Genomic DNA, 6,000 nt, shown 5'->3' on the forward strand with positions numbered 1-6,000 from the left:
AGCCTTAACAGAGGAATGGCCAAGATATTACATGTAAATAAGTGAAAGTAGAGCCATCTAGTGGCTGAAAAAGAGACTGATTACGAGATCTGATAAAGCTTTGCATAATAGTTAATAGATTAATTCCCAAATTATATTCGGTAAATTGAGAGAGAAAGCAGAAGGACTAAAGAGTAAACTGATGTTCTAAAGAAATAATTCTTCCCTTAAACTTAAGAAAACATCAATTAAAAAAAAAACAAAATAAACTGTGGGGAAAGAAGCAAAAGATGAACCATCCTCTGAAAGCAACCAAAAATGTCTCATGAAAATGTTTAACGACTGAAGCAAAATAGAAAAAGGTTGAAAAAATCTTTACTACATTTTATGATATTTTGATTCAAAGCTTCCCTTTAGAAGGGTTTCTCATGTCAAAGAAATTTCCTCTATCTCCTCTTTTTCCCGACACAGTGGGATTTTGAAAGAAATAATAAGCTTACACGGCTGTATCCTCTGAGCAGAGTAGGGAGTTTAGAGATTGGAAAAACTAGGAAAATATGGAAGAAGAACACTTGATTATTCGAATTTTATTTCATTAACATTTATGCCTTAAATAAGGAGATAGGGAGATCATTATTGTTGTAATCTTCATAAGTAATGCAGTAATTTCTGTTGTCTTTTCGAACATTTGGTTGATCGGTTTTAGATAGGACCCTTTTACAACGAAGGAGACAACGGGCTCTTGCAAGAAGGCAGTCTATAAGTAAGAAAAGCTTTTGAAAGAGACAGATCATATAAAAACACGAAGGCTGAAGAGGATGATGATGGGATGACAGCAGCAGGACAAAGGCCGGAGTCCGATACTCAGTCGAAGGGCACCGCAAAGCAGACAAGGTTCCTCTTCGGTCATAGAGAAATGGATTTTTTGTTATTGAATGTCCGAAACGGGATTATATTCGAACGACAATAATGAGTGATATTTTGTATTTGCTTATGATATGTGGTTGAAATTTTAAATCCTATATTTGCTGTAATTCTTATTTTTTATGAAATTACGTTTTGTTTTATTTGTCTCTTTGCATTTCTCTTTATTGTCCCTGATTTAGTTTTTATAGTGATTATTTATAAAACTTCTTTTCACAGATTCTTTGAATAATAATAATAATAATAATAATAATAATAATAATAATAATAATAATAATAATAATAATAATAATAATAATAATATAAACCACAGTTTACCTCAACGAAAAAACGAGGAAACAAAGAAACCAAGAAACTATTATAAGGTATCTTTCATCGAACATAGATCTCCTTCACAATATTTTTCCGTCTCTCTCTCTGTCTTTCTTCTGCTTTCTCTTGGCACATTCGACAATGCATTCGACCTGCAGTCCTCAGAGGGGCCTTTGTCGTCTCTGCATTGCGCTGCTTTGGTATTTCAAAGCCAGTCATCCTATCGCATTTTATTTTTTTGCAATCCAAATTGGAGAGTCCTGCTGGAGAGCAGAGCCTCCCTTTTATATATATATATATATATATATATATATATATATATATATATATATAAATATGTATATATATATATATATATATATATATATATATATATATATATATATATATATATATAGATATATATATATATCTATATATATATGTATATATTATATATATATATATATATATTTATACATATGTGTGTGTGCGTGTATGTGTACAAAATCCCAGGGAATATGAAAATATTGTGTGAATGCCGACTGGCTAAACCCCAGACATGAATGAAGACTGAGGCCTTTGTGTTGCATTGGACTTGAAATGACTCCATTTGTTTTTGTTGCTATGTATAGATAGATAGATGGATAGATAGATAGATAGATAGATGTATACATAGATAGATAGATAGATAGACAGAAGTTAAAACCTTTTCCAGTTTTCCAGGGATCAGGAAATAAGATTAAACTAGAAAGCGATTTACAAATGTAATCGAATTGTTGTTGACCCTGTTCAGGTAACAGATTAGAGATTAAACTGGAATCCAAAGATGATTAAACTACAAAACTGCAATACATTCTGATGGGGGAAAAATAGGTCAGTGTTTATTAATTCCTTTGGAAACTGGGGTAAAAATAAAAAAAAATGAAACGAAATATGAGAAATTGAACGGTAAATGATCTTTTCAGTTGGATAAAAGGCAAGGTTAAATCACAAATCTCTCTCTCTCTCTCTCTCTCTCTCCTCTCTCTCTCTCTCTCTCTCTCTCTCTCTCTCTCTCTCCAATTTTCAAATTAGATAAAAAGCAAGGTTGAATCATGGTTCTCTCTCTCTCTCTCTCTCTCTCTCTCTCTCTCTCTCTCTCTCTCTCTCTCTCTCTCTCTCTCTCTCTAATTTTTTAATTAGATAAGAAGCAAGGTTGAATCATGGTTCTCTCTCTCTCTCTCTCTCTCTCTCCTCTCTCTCTCTCTCTCTCTCTCTCTCTCTCTCTCTCTCTCTCTCTCTCTCTCTCTCTAATTTTTTAATTAGATAAAAGACAAGGTTGAATCATGGTTTCTCTCTCTCTCTCTCTCTCTCCTCTCTCTCTCTCTCTCTCTCTCTCTCTCTCTCTCTCTCTCTCTCTCTCTCTCTCTCTCTCTAATTTTTTAATTAGATAAAAAACAAGGTTGAATCATGGTTCTCTCTCTCTCTCTCTCTCTCTCTCCTCTCTCTCTCTCTCTCTCTCTCTCTCTCTCTCTCTCTCTCTCTCTCTCTCTTCGTATTTAACATTGAATAAAAACAACGTTAAATCACGCGCTATCACACCATCTTTCCATTCAGATAAGAGACGCAATCGTCATACCCTAGTGAGAGGGGTGTATGTACAGGTCACGTACACTAATGATAATAATAACCATGCATTCATTGCGTCCTTCAAGTTGCCATCATCATCATCATCATCATCATCATCACCTCCTCCTACGCCTATTGACGCAAAGGAACTCGGTTAGATTCCGCCAGTCATATCTATCTTGGTCTTTTAAATCGATACTTCCGCATTCATCATCTCCTACCTCACGCTTCATGGTCCTCAGCCATGTAGGCCTTGGTCTTGCAACTCATATAGTACCTTGTGGAGCCCAGTTGAAAGTTGCCATATGGAATAATATTATTCTGGAAATTCTACAGAACAAAAATGAAGGGAATAGTAATGCTTCTCTAAAAAACAAAAAAATAACCAATGATGTTTCTTGGATGAATTAAAATCAAAATACCATATAATTGCCATCTCTACAGTAGTCTGAAGACCATTTTCCATCATTGAGGGATAAAAAAAAAACGTACTTTGATCATATCTTCACTTATATACTTATGGCTGGCACGTCTCTATGATATTAATTTAAAGAGAACTATTACTGTTTCCCCATTGGGCGTAAAGGAATAACCATTAACGTTAATTACTGTATTTAGTGTTTATTTCCATACATTAACATACCTTCGTGTTACTTTTGATTTCTATTATCTTGTCTTTGTTTAATATCTTTCTTATTATTCCTTATTCGGTATTTATTATTAGTTATTCATAGAAATGAATAACAGTTGGAATAATGTTTCTCATAGCTTATTTATTTATTTATTTTTTCCTTTTCTCATTATGGCCTTTGGGCTTATAGCGTCTTGCTTTCCCAACTAGAGTTCCAGCTTACCTAGCAATAATAATAATAATAATAATAATAATAATAATAATAATAATAATAATAATAATAATATTATTATTATTATTGTTATTATTAATATTATTATTGTTAATATTATCATTATTATTATTATTATTATTATTATTATTATTATTATGTTAATAGTAATAATAATAATAATAATAATAATAATAATATTATGAACATGAGAATGACTCAACCTCTCTGAGTAACTAATAAGAGCCAAGATAACAGCTTTGGAAGCACAATAGACTATGAATATCTATGATGCTTTTATTAACCCAATCACCACCACCAGACTCACACAGACAGCATAGCACAGCTAACAATGCCAATTAGAAATAGGTGTCTGAGGCCTCTCCTATTGATATACAATGCTCATGTAAATATTCATCCCAATATTGTAACCTCTACTTTATATCCAAAGTGAGAGAGAGAGAGAGAGAGAGAGAGAGAGAGAGAGAGAGAGAGAGAGAGAGAGAGATTCGGAAGAAATAGCACCACAAATGGTCATAAATATTTGTTTATATTTTTGCTCTTCCTCTCTCTCTTTAAAACACCATAGAAACAATCAAATGAAAATTAACACCTCCAACGCTCATCCAATTATACATCATTCATCGATTCATCTCATCGAAGAGTTTAATTACATTTCTTAAAAAAAAAAAAAAATGCGTTTCAGAATCATCATGTGCCGATGACACATGGCACCATATTTCACCCCCGATGATATGTTAGGTTGTATTTCTCCTTGTAATTATGATGTCCTTCAGTTGAGAGAATTTATGGTCTCTCTGATAAAAGTACGAATTGAAAGCGAGACGATAAATTAATTTGGATGTGAATAGACTCAATGGGAGACCTGTTATTTGAACGGGTATTCTAATATAAGACCTAAATTGTATGAAGTATTGTCATTGATTGGTGAGTGTATCAGACAGCTTGTGTTTGTTACCTCTGCCAATGAAGTTGGAAGGAGGTTAAGTTTTATTACCTCCGCTAACGGAGATGGAAGGTTATGTTTTACCCACTGTTTGTGTGTTTGTTTGTGTATGTGTGTTTGTTTCTGAACAGCTTCCTGGCCACAATTTTAATCGTAGAATAATGGAACTTGCAGGGATTAACTGCAATGTAAAAAAGTTGAAATGATTAGATTTTGGAAGGTCAAAGTCAAAGGTCAGGGTAACGGTTAAGCAAAATGTTCAATTCACGTAATCAACCATAAATTTGGACATCGTTGTTACGGAGACTTCAAATTTGGTTCATATTTGAGTGTATGGAAATCCATGCCATTTAATACATGTTAAGGTCAAAGGTCATGGTCAAGGTCGAGTAAAAAGTCAAGAAATAAGCTGTCGGGGCAGAGGTCTGTGCTCTACTGAGTGTCCCTCTAGTTGTAAGTGTTATTAGTAAAGTGTTTTTGAACAGTTGTCGTAGCGACCATCTTGAATTTTTATTATATTACTATTATTGATATTACTACTAGCTAAGCTACAACTCTAGTTGGAAAAGCAGGATGCTATAAGCCCATGGGCTTCAACATGGAATATTATCCCAGTGAGGAAAGGAAATAACGAAATGAATAGGATACAAGAGTAGTCATGAACAAATTAAAGTAGAGTATTTAAGAACAGCAACATCATTGAAATAAACCTATTATAACTAATTGGATATTATCTAGAAATATATAATAAATCCATTCATATCAGCTTCTAACTAACGATTTAGAACAATTGTTTGAAACTAACAGCATAGAAAAATGAGTAATCATCTTTCCTCATCACGTTTAAATGTGTCAAATTTTATGTGGTTTTGCCGTATAAACCAGTTTCGCTGTGATGTCAATTGCTAAATTGAAGGAATTTAAAAATATTAGAAAACCCACAGGAATTTCTAAGGTGATATTTCATTCCAGTTTCTTTAGTTGACCACTAAAAAAATGGCAGGATTCACAATTAGAACCTTCACCTTCTAAGAATCGAAGTAAATTGCAACCATTATCATAGATTAAAATGATATTTCATTTGCAATAGGGGACAAAAGACATATGTGGAGAGATATGACTCCCTTTATGAAATATGAACATTAGAATAAGTCTGGGCAAGTTAATAAAATCTGTATTGGACTCATGATTATCAAATCTTCATTTGATACTTTTAACAAGTCCTGATAAAAAGGAAATGAATACAGTACCCTAAAAGTAATTCAACAGGTATTTGGTCAAAATTTGTCTCGCCATCTTGTCTACATATATAAGGGACCACGTGGTCAATCTCGGCATTCCTTCCAACAAATATTCCAGATAATTTTAACTACAAACAGGACACCC

The sequence above is a fragment of the Palaemon carinicauda genome, unplaced genomic scaffold (genome assembly GCF_036898095.1).
Source record: "Palaemon carinicauda isolate YSFRI2023 unplaced genomic scaffold, ASM3689809v2 scaffold499, whole genome shotgun sequence".
NCBI lineage: Eukaryota > Metazoa > Arthropoda > Malacostraca > Decapoda > Palaemonidae > Palaemon > Palaemon carinicauda.